Below are 16,696 nucleotides of genomic sequence, written 5' to 3' on the forward strand. Positions count from 1 at the left end.
CCACCCGTGTGGTAACTGCAACGTTTGTGCACTAACAAAACGATTAGACAGTCTTGATTTAGCACCAATAGGCAACTGGCAACTGCTTAAACATACTAACTGTAACACTAAGTTTTGTGTCTATCTGATCACTTGTCCCTGTGGTTTACAATATATAGGGATGACCACCAGAGCAATCAGAACTAGAATCAACGAACACCGCAGCAACATCCGCTGTGGACGAACTTCGACGAAACTTAGTATCCATTTCATCGATGTACAACACAGCCCAGATGACATGTGGTGGGTTGTATTACAAACATGCCCCAAGAAAAGCACCGAATCCCTTTTTGAACTAGAACAGCGTTGGGTGTATAAATTGGGGACGCATCGGAAGGGATTAAATGATGATATCCCTTGGACGAACTTCTCTCGCTGATTTCCTGACTTCATTTATTACCAGGGGCACATGAGAGATATGATACTTCTTATGACCATGTGACAGGAAGAATAAAAATAATTTCTCTGACAAGACTAGGATTAGTCCACACTTATTACCTCAGGATGTGTTATCTCCGCACACTAGAGTGATACTTAGTCCATTACACACCCTTGATTAATATATCGAGTGACTACCTTTTTGAGATCCACACACACATTGCGTTAATATTTAGATGAGTAGTAGTTCACACACGTGACTCCAGACTTCATTAACATTTCTCCCCTGAATTAAATTGTGTGAGGTAAGAGCCCTGTACTACCAACCACCCATATATTATCGCCTGGGTTACCCTCCCTTCAATAATGGCCGCCATTTTCGGCTTCTAATTGCAGGACTAACCTTAGTCCTTCTTTCTTTTTTACGACCGGTCGCGCCACCGGGGACGCGTCCGCGTCTCCCAGCACCGCGCGCACCGGCGTCCAATTTTCCAATTGAGCACGGGCTCATATTCGGCCCCCACCGCGTCTCCCAGTCACCTTCGGGAGCGCGACGAGGGTAGGTCTTTCCACCCACAACCAGATACCTTCAAGTAAGTGTAACCGACGCTACGTGTGAGTGTGTTGACTACTATCCATTCTCGAGTGTCTCTTACCCTCGTCACGTCTCCCAGTCATCTCCGGGAGCGCGACGAGGGTAAGTTTGTCCACTTACAACTAGGTACCTTCGAACAAATGTAGCCCTCACTACGTGTGAGTGTGTTGTTTATTTAACCCTTATCGAGTGTCAGAAGCAGTACGCTCGTTAGTCAGCTTAGTTTGTTTTGTGTCTGTTATCTGTCCGGGCTCTCTATTATTAGAGTACGCTGGCTCCCTAACTGTGTTTTGTGTTGCATAATGTGACAACCTTGCCTTACACAGTGGTGCATTGAGTCATGTACTGTTCCTTCTTTTACCTGTATAACCATAAGCATTTTTATACGCTGCTGCGTCTCTTAAGTGTTGAATAGAGATTGATAACGGGACATCAAGAGGTATTATCCCGATTATAATGCCATTTGCAAACAATTTGTTATGTTTAACATGATATTCACGGGAATATCTATATGGGATATTATGTTGTGACTTACTCATTACTGCTATGGGGGTATGTACATTGTTCTTATTATAATCAATGTGATTTACCCCCATGTTTTATTGTTTCCTTTGCAACAAGTAGTTTGGTATACACATCTGGTTGTAGGTCCGCGTGATCCCAGGATGCCCCTACTCTAAATGGGAGGGTAAGCATATATACATTGTCTCACTTCTTTCTGGCATGAATATGTTATTATCACACTATCACCGTTTGCCACACAGTTTTGCACTCACTCAGCTCTCATGAATACTTCAATTAATATATTGATATTTTCCAGGGCGACGAATAGGAACTGAACCTATGGCTACAATGAATGATTGTAAGTGACTGACGTTATCTACTGTCTTGACTGTCAGTTCTGATTTATAATTAGCTAATTCAGCTCATAGTTGGAGGAGTTTGATTCATACTAGGTTCTGAGGAAGCGTCACTGGATCCATATGGACCACTAAGACACGAAACATGTCGACCCAATACAGAGATAGGGTCCTGTAGTTTCTTGACCCACCACCATGACATATACAGTTAGAGAGTGGTTGAGCATTACCTCTGTTTCACTCTTTTGTTGAGTTTTTTAATCTTGGCCTCTACCCAACATTAATAGAATAAAGTCAAAACGAGTCAGGGTTCAGAGCCAATTTTAGATTCTTTCTTTTTCTAAACCCTCCGCGGTGTCTTTCCCCTTTATCTATCTGAGGGCGAGAGCGGCATCATCAAGAAGATCTCCGGCAAAGAGCCCCCCATTGGGTGGTGCCCGTCAGACATTGCAGCGCCAGTCTGACGAGGAGCTTGTCCGATGATGAAGCATGACACCCATTTGGGTGTGTGAGGACTCATGCTCCTGAGTTATGAGACTCTAGAGCAATCATCCTATAGTCCCCTGGTCTTTCTTAGGAACAGTGTATCACGTTATTATTTAGCTTACATTGGAGGATATACACTGGACCTTTATCCCTCCCAATCCCCCCTTCTCTTGGACGCAATCGTGTTTATATCCACTCCACTGCCCTGTAGTTTCCTGATTGCAGGCTGCTCCCCCTTTATGAGCTATAGAAAACCATATAGTTCTAGGCCCCTGATATATTTAGCAAGACCATGTCCATGCTCCACCCCTGACAGGGGAACTCCATCCGCCCCTTAATAGCCTGGTGTTTTGAGGCTGATAGAATTGTGCCATACAAAACCCCAATGTTTGCCCTGCAAATTTTTGACATGGATATGTGTAACTTTCGTCTCGAGTGCTCCATGGTTGTGTGCCCCCATCTAATTTGCCTTTGGTATGATTTCTGACCACAAATTGTCAGCAGGGCGCAACAGCTGTGATATTGCCGACAGGCCGGACACCAATGCTGCTATGGTGGCCCTTCTGACTAGGTCATTGCCCCCCAGGTGAATCACCACAGCATCCAGCTTTTCTACCCATCGCAGGGCACGCTGAATGTCAGGGAGATGTCAAGCGCACTTCATGCCTGGCCTTCCTACCCAGGACACAGTTGTGTTCTTGAACCAGATCCCTCCGTAGTCCTTACATGCCATTGCCCACTGTTGCACTCTCATGATTTAAGAATGGCCATCTAGTCAGACCTTGCGCTTGTTGTTGGCTTAGCCTGCTGCTGTAGAAACAATTCAACGTAAGGGCCTTTGGGCCTGAAGTAGCGCTTGTATGCATCCAAATACCATTGCCCTATCTTTTTTAATGTGATCTCCCCTTAGCCCTTTTGTCTCTGCCATTGTGGCGGCGCCAATTTGGAAGGAATGCGACCCAAATCTATCTGAGTCCCACCTTGGCCAGGGCCATCTTGAGAACATCTATAAACTGCAATCGGCTGGTGAAGGACCAGTCTTTGTGTCAGAACAGGGGCACCCCCTTTGGAAGCCCCGGCAACACATAAGCCCTCATGCAACACACTGGGCAACACGTGACATCCTCTATGCAATCCAGCCTAGAGTATTTTCCCATCCCTACCTGGTCTATCTTGGACCGGCACATATGGGGTATCATGTAACTGCTCTCCAGGTAAAGATCATCCCCCCTCCCCACCTTCTCCCCCTGCCCCCCCTGCAGGCACCTGTTCCTGAGGTCAGTTTTGGAAGGGAAAACAATCTCGCTTATACATTAGGCTCCAAAAAAAGCCAGTGCAAAGCCTGCCCTAAACATGATGAGTTTGTGACCGGAGCTGCAGATTGTTGTTAGTAGTGCCAACACTTCTAAAAGTGTTTCAAAATCCAAAGGCCTGTGCTGGTCCCGTTGCCTAGGCCTTAGTCGACCCCATCCCTTCATGGCCACCTTGCAGTAAAATGATTTGGTTGGGTCTATCTCTTAGGCCAACTTCGTATAATAGGACACCACGGTCAGGTGTACCTGTGCCCATGTGCTAGGTCTGCCTTCTTTAAATACCCAGTCAGTGAATCTCTGTACATCCTTTTCCACGACTGTCCCCCACCCGGACACACCGGTGACCCCCTAGAAAGACCTCCTAACACTTACGATAGCCCGTTGCCTTTTTGTTGGCCAAGGCATTGTCTAGTAGAATTGTTAGGTCAGATTGACCAGTTCGTAAAGCATCTCGGGTCTCAAGGCCATGACAGGGTCCGTGTGTAGTGCCAGCTACTTGAAACAATGCCCCCATGTTTTTGCATCGTGGGATGTGCCTAGACATTACTGCTGTGTTCTTAAGTTGAAATTCCACCAGTTGTCTTAGTAGGCGTACCACTGCCAGGCTTCATGCAGTTCCCAAATTCAAGGCCTGAACCACCCAATGATTATCTAACCATAACATATTCTGCTTATTGGTGAGCCTGTCAGCCCATATGGAAAAAGCCACCACAATGAGAAAGAGTTCCATGAGTGTTTTGTTTTTGGTTATCCTGCTCTGCAACCAGGATGCTGGCCAGCGGGCAAGGGCCCATGCCATGCCCAAGACTGCTCAGAATTCTTCCCCCAAGCTGCATCAGTGAGTAGCTCCAACTGCTCTGCTGATACTCATGGGTCCCTCCTTATGACTGTGCCATTGAAGTTGGCTAGGAAGTTGAGCCACTGCCTTAGGTCCTCCCTGAACCATTGTGTGATTCTCACCTTGTGAATGGTCTCCCTGCCGGTATCACCCTGTCTGCAATGTTGAGTCAACCGATGAGCTGCTACAGCTCACCCAGTGTTGCCTTCTTTTTTAATAGCAAGCCTCCTATAAATTGCTTCAGCTAAAAGACCTTAGTTTGCTGCAATCTCAATACCCCCTCTATAGTGTTGAGCTCTATCCCTAGAAATGACAGTCATGTTGGGCCCTCGTTTTTTCTTCAGCTAATTGCACCCCCAGGTGCTCCTCTGCAAGTGCTTGGAAGCCTTGAAGAAGTGTCCTAGGACCCAATAACCAACAAATCATTTAGGTAGTGAGTGACCCAGCATTTCTTACAATACTCGCTCAATGCTCATTCCAAGAATGTGCTAAAAGTTTTGAAATGCGCGCAGAAGATGGTTTACCCCATTGGCATACATTGGTCCTAGTAGAATACCCTATCCAACTGGAAGCCCAGCAGGTGATAACTATCCGGATGTACCGGCAATAGTCGAAAAGCAGATTCTATGTCTGTTTTTGCCAACAAGGTCCCTTTCTCTGCTACTCTGGTGCAGTCTAACATATCATCTATGCTTGCTTAGGATACGGAGCAGTTGTCAAGTTCACAGGCCGTCATTCACTAACTTGTCTGAATTTGCCCTCTTTCTTTTTGGGAACCACCCCCAGCGGGCATACTATGAATGTGGTTGTTCATTGGTTGTTGGGAATAGGGGACCGCCACCCTGCGTAGTGCAAGGTTCTTTGCTATTTTTTGCCTGGCAATTGTCTGATTGTCCCTCATTGACTTTAAATTATACCACTGACTAAATTTCAGGGGACCTTTGTAGGGAATGGTGAAGCCATACATGAAACCTTCAGTCAGTAGCTACCTTTTGTTCTCCCTAGGATACCTACCCAAGATGTATACTAGTTGACTCAATGTAATACGAGTGGGAAGAGGAATGGTGCTGATTTGGGTCTCACACTGGCTTTCCTGTTCTTCACTTTGTATTATCACTGTCCTTCCCCTCGAAGGGTCCTTTTAATTTTTTTTAATTGATTGCTGTGTGGGTCCCTGCCACAGTTGCTACAGCTGTGCCTGATTTTGCCGGACGGTCCCCACTTGCACTCCTCTCTGTCGTACTTCTCATGCCTTCCCTGGTGCCTACCATGTGGTTAGTGAATCCTTCTACATCCTGTTGGTCCCACTCAATAACTGGCCAGATCTGCATCTTCTCCCTGAAACCTTTATCATAATGCAGCCAAGCCATGTGGACTCTCTGTTCGTGTAAGAACAATGCTGCTGCGCTTTCTGGAAAATTTTCAATGAATACACTAGCTAAAGTGCGAAATGCCTTGAGACAGATTTCTATGGACCTTTCCACCCTTGACCTGCGCCTGTCTCTTTTTTCTTCATCTTTTTATTTTGTGCGGTCAGATCCAAGCCCGCCTGCCGCACCTCAAGCAAGGAAAGATGTCAATAAATTCCATACGACAAATTATTTCTTTCACTACGAGCATAATAGGGGTAGCGAGGTCTGTCTCTTTTACCATAATGGGGGAGATCACATGGCGATGGCCTAATGTACTCATTAGCTGGCTTGCCTATTCTTCCTTTATGTGCCCCACTTCCTGTCCATGCCTTTGTGGGATCTGGCCCTCCTTCTGTTGTACTGGTGTTCTCTGTAGCTTGCCCCTTCGCTCCTGCCACCCCTTCTGGAAGTTTGTTTTTTACCCCTTCCTATTCTCCTATTTTGGCATAGTCTGTCTCCACTCTACCCAAAGGCTGCGTTTTATCACTGGTGTCCTTGGCTGTCTCTCTCTCCCGCCCTTTTTGTGTAGTCCCCAATGATGTCCTGTTCGTTTGTGCTCCTGCCCACTACTGGAGATTGCCAGGAGGCCGGGTTAGGCCTGGCAAATGCCAAGTAGCCTGGTGGGATGGATGTCCCCAGGCTTGGCCACGCCCACCAAGGGTTGGATACAAATGGGGGCAAGTGGGGATGCTGTGCCCAGGTGCCCGCAACCCCAAACTATGGATGCCCTTGGTGTTGCTGCTCTGGGTTGGAAGGACTAGTAGGTCGCAATGTGTCGCATTGACCACCGACCTGTTCCCAAAGTTGGTAATGCTACCATTGGTTGTCCTCCCACTTTGTGGTCCCTGTCCCTCGCACTGTGCTTGTGTCTCACTGTCATGTGCCGTGTTTGTCCGTGGCTGGTCCCAGAGGTTGCTGCTGTGCTGACTCCGAGCCCCTCTTTGTGCTCACCGCCGCTGTCCTGATCCGTGGCCTCAGACCAGGTCTCATCATCCTGTGCAACCAGGTGACTCGTGATGCCCTTCTCCACGTCTTTAGTTGCTTTACTGACTTTTCTCCGCACTGTGGAGATGCTTCTCCTGGTGCCCTGTCCCTGGGCCCCTATGATCGTCGATGGCGCCGCCATTCTGGCTACACGCACCCCTTCCCCGGGGCTTTTGAGCGAGGTGCCTGGCCTTATATTGGTGACCCTGCCTAATGCTGCTTCCTCCCCTTCAGCTGTGCTCTTAACGTCAGGCTTGTTCTCTTGCTCCTTTCTCTGCTGGGCAAGTAACTCCTCTGCTTTTGCCAAGAGCTTCTCTAAATCTGCATCCAGCTGAGGCCCAGCATTGTTTGTGGTTACTATTTGCTCTATTGGAGGTGGTGTGGACTCCATGCCATACCTAAAACAAGCAGAGCGCTTCCTTTCCCTACCTCTGCTCTTGCAGCTCATCTCATGATCCATGTTCATTGTTCCTCGGGTCCCAGTGGAATAGGGAGGTAAGACAACTGACCACTAGCCTGTGATCTCAACCTGTTGTGTAAGACCCTTTAACCACTAGACCACTGGTGTTGCCCAGGTCTGTGTATGCCCAATGCTTGATTAGTTTTTTTATAATCCGACCTATAAATGTTAACTTTTGAAGCTTCCCATAGAATGAAAATGCACCGGGGGCTGCTGAACCTTTAATCCTTTAGAATGAGAGGCTGGATTTCAACCCCCTCCAGGCCACCGTAGCAGGGCCAAATTCTTTCAAAATACGCAATTTGCCGAAATTGTTGCTGTGAAATTTCAAATTAAGATGTCAAATCCTCCACTACAGTCCTCCGCTCAACGAACTGAACTACTGAAAGCGCCAATGGCAGAAGTCCTTATCACCCGTTTGTGCCACCCCACGGATCCTCCGATTCACAGGAACCCCTGGGGGCCCACACACGGGGCCCAACAGAACGATGTGACGCTAGTGGCAGCCGGAGCCACTCTCCTGCCCCTGTGCGGACTCACACTGGCTCTGTGTGTTCTCCTGATTGACTTCTTGTGCGACCGTCAATGAGGCCGCGCAGCCAATACCCTGCCGCGAAGCTTGGGTTGGAGCAGACCTCCTCATGTTCCTGTGTTGGTCGGGCAACTGTTGCTGGAGTTTTGGTGTCCGGCATATCCGAAGTCCTCAATTCCTGCTCCCATGGCGACGAAAGATCCAACGGGGACAATGCCCCCGGTGCTTGCTGTGAAGTGGCTGCTGCGGCCCCCCTTTTAGCCTATTTGGTGCACCCAGATTGGCCAGTTCAAAGGTCGACTGCCAATCCGGGCGCACCATTGTTGCCGGTTTCCCACCCCCACTCCCCCAGGCTTCTATCCCCAACCAAGGGATGTGGTATGTGCGAGCCCCCATCTGGTCCGCCTTGCGGACCTGCCAGCTCCTGGATAAGTCAGTAGGATACAATTGAGGTCTCATAGACATAACTAGACAAATATACTCTTACCCAATACAGATAGAGACTACATAGGGCAAGGCTATTGAAAAAAGATAAACCCAACACACATATACTAACACTACGCCAGGAAGGGGGCTCAGAAATTGTCACTAAGGAGGGAATAAAGAAGCAATTAATGAAAACCTGACGAAGGGCTATACAAAGACCAACATAAAATCCAAAGAAGAAGTTCTAGAATACTTAAACTAAATAAAACTATCAAGACTATGTATGAACAACAAAACAGTTTGGAAGCTCTACTGACCACACAATTAAGAAGAATTCTTTAGGATGCAAAAGAACAAAACCCTAGGGTCTAATGGTAAACCTGCCGATCTATTCGAATTAATACCCGACTTAAAACTAGGCACATTTTTAAGAGTCATCCATAAAGCATGTGAGGTGGGAAAACTGCCTCCCTCCTTCCTTAAGTGAAGCGCTGATCACAAAAAGGAGGCAAAGACTTGAAACAGCTATCATTATTTTGCCCCCGTCAATGTTGAATACAGATGTGAAGCTGCTTACTAAGGCCTTAGCAACCCGGATAATAATAGCAGTGATATGCTCTCTCTTTCATGAAAACCAGTCCCCTGTATTGTGGGCAAGAGTGCAATGCACAGCATCAGAATATTAATACATGCTATGCACACACTACTGGCCTGAAAAGAAGAATATGCTGTAGTAGAATTAAATATACAACGTGTCTTCTATACATTATGCTGATAATATACCTGTCAGATAGCTGGACATTTGGACAAGGAACACAGCAAAGCTGCCCCTTATGTCTTTTCTCCTTTGTTGCTTGCACTGCCCATAGAGTCTCTGGTCCAGTGATGGCTGGTGACTGAAAGCAGTGGTGGGGCACAAATACAAGACGGAATTGCCCTTGTGAGAGAGCCTCACTGCCCACGTATTTCCATTCACCTACTCACCCACTGCCTTTGGTCACCTACCCATTTACTCATCCACATTGTCATCCACTGCCATTCACACAACTCTTATACACAGACACCCACATTTTCTCAGCCACTCTGTCAAGCCCTGCAAACACATTCAAACAAACACACATTGCCTCACCCATCCAGTATCCAGCAGTTTCAATGATAAAAGGTACACGTTTATTTGAGCTGCAGATTACATGTTTAATGTAGATTTTCCTAGTAATTTATGAAGGAAAGTCTTAATTTTATTAAAGACACGGAGGCGAGTATTATGCAGTAGTCTTTTCTTTATTTCTAATAGCAGCTCCAGTCAAGAAAAACTACAACTCCCATAAGGCAAACGACAAGTAGCCAATGGGAAAACAAAAGTAGTTTATAACAATAATGCACCAATCACCGCCGTATCCATGGAAAAATACCCCTCTTGACTGAAGACAGCCCTCTTTTCTTGTGCGAAACTCAATGAGAAGTAAACAAAGGAATAATAACACAACAAATACAGAACGCCAAACAGAGTGAGAAAACTTCTTGTAGATAGAATAAAAGTCTCTGAAGGAAGACCGGCAGGTTTTGATGACCCGTCTCTTGACAATCCCTGAAAGGAAACACTGGAGGGGTCGCCGTACACAAACGATTTCTATGAAGAGGTTTGCTGTGTTGAAGTAGAAGCTAAAAGGGAGGGTAACAAAATCACAGAGTTAGCATTTGTAGCGGCGGGATAATACTCGCCTCCGTGTCTTTAATAAAATTAAGACTTTCCTTCATAAATTACTAGGAAAATCTACATTTTATGGCAAGACCGGAGGCTCCTATTATGCAATTTTAAAGCGATTCAATCACATTTAAAGAGGCATGCTGAATTGGTTTACAATAAAATACTTTGAATACATTATCATTAGACCAGTCAGCCGACCTGAGAATATCCTCTAAACGAGAACCGGCCCAAAAAGCTTTGGACGCCATGGCTCCTCTCGCTGAATGTGCTCCAAAGGCAGAAGTATCTATACCAGCCAAAGACATAATCCCCCGAACCCAACGGGCCAACGTAGGTGAGGAAACAGGGTTGTAAGGTTTCCTAAAAGAGATTAATAATTGGGTAGAAGAGGAGCTTTTCAGATCGGCTGTCCGTTGTTCATAAACTTTCAAACATTGACCCACACAGAGTTTGGGATGATCTGGAAAAAAGGGATAAAAAACTGAAGAGAGGTTAGTTTTGGTACGCCTTGCCACATTAAACAGGACCCCGGAGGGGGTAAAATAACGAGCGGTAACTTCAAGAGCTCTAACATCAGATAACCGTTTGAAAGAAACCAAACATAAAAGCATAGCCAGCTTAGATGACAACTGTTTTAAAGATAACAAAGAATTGTCAGGCCAAGAAACAAACAATTTTAGCACTGCATTGACATCCCATAAAGAACTGTATTTAGGTTTTGGCGGATTAGAAAATTTTACTCCCTTTAAAAGACGACAAACCAATGGATGTTCCCCAATAGGTTTTCCTTGAAAATAAACATGAGCCGAAGAAATCGCAGACCTATACAAATTAATAGTACGGAAGGACTTACCTTTACTGGCTTCCGACGCTAGAAAGTTGACCATCAGAGACACATCCGCTGTAATGGGATCAACCTGTCTTCCCACACACCAGCTACACCAGAGAGACCAAGCTGATCTATAAGCCTTCTTTGTCCCAGAAGCTGTAGCCCGGTCAATGAAGGCTGCAGCTTCCGCCGAAATTGAAATGTTAGATCGGGATTCCCCGAAATTTTCCACGCCGACAAGATCAGGGACTCTTGTAGGACTAGACTGTGACGAAGGCCTTGATGATTGGTCAAAAGGTCTGGAAAGGAGGGTATCAGAATCGGGGATTCGAATGACAGTTCCAGGAGGGAAGGAAACCACACCTGGGAGTGCCAATAAGGTACTATAAGGACCAGAGATGCTCGTTGACGTCTGACTTGTGCCAGAACTCTGGGAATCAAGATAAAAGGAGGAAAAGCGTAATTGAGGGAAGACGACCAATCCTGAGTAAACGCATCGAAGGCTAGAGCTAGAGGGTCTGGAAGCCAACTGAAAAATCGTGGAAGTTGAGCGTTTAGCCGTGAAGCAAAGAGATCTATATGGAAGGGTCCCCACTTGTGAAGTAGGGCGTTGAACACCTGCAGGTTGAGCATCCAGTCGCTGGAATCCCGAAAGAAACGGGAGTACCAGTCCGCTACCAGATTGAGGTTGCCCGGAAGATACTCGGCTTGAACAGAGATTTTGTTTTGAAGACAGAACTCTCAAAACCCTTTCGCTAATTCCGCTAAAGGTTTGGATTTTGTGCCTCCGAGCCGATTGATGTATCGCACCGCCGAAATGTTGTCCATTCTGAGCAGAACTGAACAAGAAATCCTGTCTCTTGCAAGGCTCCTGATTGCAAAGGAGCCTGCAAGCATCTCTAAACAATTTATGTGCAATTTTGACTCCTCTAGAGACCATGAACCTCCAGTCGAGATTGCACCACACCGGGCTCCCCAACCCGACAGACTTGCATCTGACTCTAATACAAGATCTGGGGCTGATGCGAAGATAGTCCTGCCGTTCCATGCGTCTAAATGGTCTATCCACCACTGGAGTTCTGCACGTGAATCTTGGTCTAGAGCTATAATATCTGAATAAGCGAGACCTTTTTGGATATGGCGAATCTTTAACCTTTGTAACGCCCGATAATGCAGGGGGCCCGGAAAAATCGCTTGAATTGAGGAGGAAAGCCGACCTACAATCCTTGCTAGAGATCTGAGGGATATGAAAGAACTGCGAAGAATCGTAAGAATCTCGGACTTTATGGATTTGATCTTCGATGACGGGAGAAGGAGAGTAGCCGATACCGAATCCACTAGAAAACCTAGAAACTCGATCTGTTGAACCGGATCTAAGGAAGATTTTTCGTAATTTACAATAAAACCCAGATCCTCCAACAGAGTGCAAGCAAGACGAACCTGAGACAGTAGCAAGGTGCGACTCTGACTCATGATTAAAATGTCGTCTAAGTAAATCACTAGGCGGATGCCACGCGCTCTGAGAAAAGCCGCCACTGGCTTCATTAGTTTCGTGAAGCACCAAGGGGCGGAGGAGAGGCCGAATGGAAGAGAGGTGAAACGAAAGTACTGACCTGCCCAGTGGAATTGGAGAAACTTCTGCGAGGCGGGATGAATGGGAACCGAAAGATAAGCATCCCGAAGGTCCAACCTTACCAGCCAATCTCCTAGAAGAAGAGTATCTCTGAGATGGAGAATGGTCTCCATCTTGAAATGTCGATAAAGAACAAATTGATTGAACTGCTTCAAATTGATAACTGGACGCATTTTTTTGTTCTTTTTCTGGACTAGGAAAACAGAACTGAGGAAACCTGAAGAGTCTAGTGAACAAGGAGTAATAGCCTGTTTTTGCAGAAGAGACTGGACCTCTAACGAAATTAAATTTGACATTTGGTTTGAAAATTGAAGAGGAGGAGGAAAAATCTCTTGAAAAGGTTCTGAAAAGAGTTCTATAACATAACCTTGTACAGTGTTTAAAACCCAAGGATCTTTTGTAAGATCCTCCCATTTTGACAGACATTGCGCAATGCGACCTCCCCCACAGGAGTAAAGGAAGTCGGACTTACCGAGTTGTGAAGTGCCTCTGGAATTACGGCCTCCCTTGGCCCTGAAGCCCCTGCTTCTTTGGGGATAGAATTGGGGCCTGTACTCTTGATAGGTGCTCTGATAGGGACCGCGGGAACCTTGATTAGCGTAGGTTCGGCCGGTAAAGCGGTTCCTACCTCTACCGGCCCTGGAGAAAATCCGAGAAGCAAACACCTTTTTTAATGATTGTTGCGCCTTGTCCAACGAGGAAAAGGTAGTCACGTATTTGCTTAGCTCTCTGATGAAAGAATCACCAAACAACAAACCTTCCGCTTTTACACCCGGATCTGACCCAGCTAAATTAACCAACTTTGGATCCAACTTGAGTAGGAGACCTTTCCTCCTTTCGTGAGTAATGGAGGAATTAGCATTCCCCAACAGGCATACCGCACGCTGCGCCCATAAAGAGAGTTCTTCAGGATCAATGGCCACCTGATCCAAGCGAGCTGATTCCGCTATATCGAATATGCGGGTCAAGGGACCCACAATGTCCAAAAGCTTATCTTGGCACGTGGACCATGCTTTATCTACCCCTTTACGGGGGTCTTTGCCGTACCTGGTAAAGAACGTCAGGAGTGAAGAGTCAATAGCTGGTGTCGCTGCTATTTTAGAGGACAAAGCAGGGCGGGGGCACTCTGATTTTAATTTCGCCCGAACTTGCTTATCCAGAGGGGTCCGGAGTCTGGCAGTGACATAGTCCGCCACATGATCTGAGGGAAGCCACTCTGTGGAATTTGGGTGCTGAATGTCCCCAGGATCAAACATAGGAACCCCTTCTGAATCCAGAACCACGGTGGACCCTGAAGCATGTTTGGCTTTCTTAATTGGAGGAGGGAAGCACAAGTCTCCAATGTCCTCATCAGAACTGACCGCATCCGAAATCGGGTCGTTCGCCTCATCATCTGTGTCCAGAATTTTAGTTATTTTAATAGGGGAAGATATATGTTTAGTTTTCACCATGCATTTTCTTAAAGACTTAGCAATTAACCCCTCCTTATTAGGAGGCCCTTGAGGAACCGCGTCCTCCGCCTTGCGTGAAACACAGTCACTTCCAATTAGCGTCGCTTTTGTATCTTTTAAAGAGGTTTGACGCTTTCTGCTTTCCCCCCACAGAATGGGCCAGCATGGTTTTGGACCAATATTTACCACAGAATTCTCCAAATTTTTTGAAAGTTTTTGCCAAGAGGCAACCATAGCCTGATCCACCGAAGATTGGATAAAGTCATTTAAATGCTCCTTTAAAGCATCATCCTCCTCCTCATGAGAAATCTGTGCCTGAGAGCTGTCCATGGTACTGTAGCAAGCAACCCCTCACCAACAGGCAGGTAAGGGTTAACCTCTCTCCAAGAGAGGAGAAAAAAGTATCCGGCTCCGCCCACGGGCGGGGTTAAATGTTGAGAGAAAACCGAGCCGGGAGCTCAGCCAGCGAAAATCAAGATGATCGGCTTGTGCTGCTCGGCTTGTGTAAATAAACACACAACCGGAGCGTCCCAGGGGAGAACTGAGGTAACGCGGGAGCTTTTCAACGCGCGAAGGCTGAAATATGCCTTCGCGCGCCGAAGAGACTCAAACGGTCACGAATACCGTTACAAACAGCGCGCGCGCTAGGGAAAACAAAGAATGCGGCTGACAAGCCGGCTGTAACACTACGAACACAATTACCATGTAAACACCTGGTGCATATTAATAACGCGCTACTTCCAAAAATAACGGAAAAAACGAATAATACTTATCTTGACTGAAGAGCAGCAAGAAAAGAGGGCTGTCTTCAGTCAAGAGGGGTATTATTCCATGGATACGGCTGTGATTGGTGCATTATTGTTATAAACTACTTTTGTTTTCCCATTGGCTACTTGTCGTTTGCCTTATGGGAGTTGTAGTTTTTCTTGACTGGAGCTGCTATTAGAAATAAAGAAAAGACTACTGCATAATAGGAGCCTCCGGTCTTGCCATAAAATATGACATATCACGTCATTAGTCTGCAGAAGAAATAAAACAATAACTAGCCATGATAAATTACTGGAACCATTACTGCCTTTGAGAGACGAAATCACCTACAGAGGCAGTGAAAGGAGAGGAGAGCTGAGAGAACAGATTATTTTCTTATTGTCTGTAAAAAAGATAGAGCTCCAACTTACTTGTGTGCAGGGTTGTCTTTGGCATATTTATGACTTGAGGTCTTCAGGTCACACTCCTGTCTCCCAGAGAGCCCTGGATGTAGTTATTTATTGTATTTATTCCATTTCTCTGCCACAGACTGGGGATTTTCTTTATGCAATGCCACATTCTTTTAATAAAACGTGACCTCTGGTACGTAGACCCTTCTGATCACACCCCACCATTTGAGTAAATAGGAAAGAGTGGAGAATAAAATCGGAGTGACATGAAGTTTTCAGAAACCCGGGCTGAACAAAAAACGCTCCAGGATGTTTACAATCAGGGCTTCTGGTGGAGGAGGAGATAAGCCAGGGACGTCATGTAAGGGCTTTGCGTGGGCAAGCCCTGTCAGCCCTACTGTGCAGCTTTCAGCCACATACTAACACAGGCGCAGTGGGGTTTTCAAACTGCACAACTTTCACTCCGAAAATGTTGTGCAGAAAATGTTTTACTTTCATCATGTAATTAAATTTATGCTTCACTAGAGAGGCCAGAAAAGGCTAGGGGCGCAGCCCCTTAGCCCTTGAACACCAGCCGCCACTGCTCTAGTCTTAAAACAGCAAGCATTTGTGTTACAATGGGGTAAAATGATTGGAGTAACAAAGCATATTCTGTCGCTCTACATAGAAGACACATTGGTTTATTTAAAATATCCAGTGCTTTCTGTCTCATTTCCCCTTGCTTTGGGTAGATTCAAAGACATGGAGGACATGCTCTTCCAAATCTCAGGGCAGATTGGGAAATTAAACACTTTTGATAGGTGGGGATACAAGTTATAAATGAGGTAAAAGCCCAATCAGTGCTTAAGATATAGATGGTACTTGCAAGGCTCACACACTATGCGGATTTTCAGAGGTTGCTCAGTCATGGGAAGAATATCACTTAAAATGGCCTTCCTCCCACAGTGTCTCTATATGCTGCAGAACTCAATGTGCCCCATGCCGTTTGACCTTTTCTGCACATTGGATAGACAACTAGGCTTTGCTAATTGCATATTACATTTCTCTGCATGAGGGAGCTGATGCTTGGAAGGGTGTATGCGGCAGTGAGAACGTGGCAATGTTTATGAATCTTGATGTACGTGTGTGCTGGGATCTGCCTGCAGTTAATTTCAGGTGATGATGGAAATCTGACAAGAGCTGCTGAAACTGAGGCAATAAATAGGGGTAACCCGAATAACGAATGTACTATTTCCTACTCATGGATTCTGACCCACCTACGTAAAGACCCTTCCTGCATAGTCAACAATTGGTCTGTTTCCTTCTCCTGCCTTTTGGCAGTGGTGGGAATTGTTTCGCAATTTTAGGGTTGTCATACAGGGACTAAAGTTTTGTTAGTCCACCTTGTTTAGGATGGTCAGGCCTTATTTTATTGGCGTATGAGAAGGTTGCATTTTTAATTCTATTTTTACTTTTCCTTTTCATACATTTTCTATTCATTTTATTTTGGCAACTGGTGGAAGATAGTACCCTTTTTTTAGTTCGATTACCGGATTTTATGCCAAGTCTGGTGCAGTTTTTTTAGGAGATTTTTGGTAATATTGCATTTTGGCTGC

General features: G+C 46.0%; 1 protein-coding gene across 2 annotated transcripts in view; it reads left to right on the plus strand.

The window, feature by feature from the left end:
- The window catches only part of FES (FES proto-oncogene, tyrosine kinase), a 385,097-nt gene that overhangs the window by 301,513 nt on the left and 66,888 nt on the right, over positions 1 to 16,696 (plus strand). The window lies entirely within an intron of this gene.

The sequence above is a fragment of the Pleurodeles waltl genome, chromosome 3_1 (assembly GCF_031143425.1).
Source record: "Pleurodeles waltl isolate 20211129_DDA chromosome 3_1, aPleWal1.hap1.20221129, whole genome shotgun sequence".
NCBI classification, from domain to species: Eukaryota; Metazoa; Chordata; class Amphibia; order Caudata; family Salamandridae; genus Pleurodeles; species Pleurodeles waltl.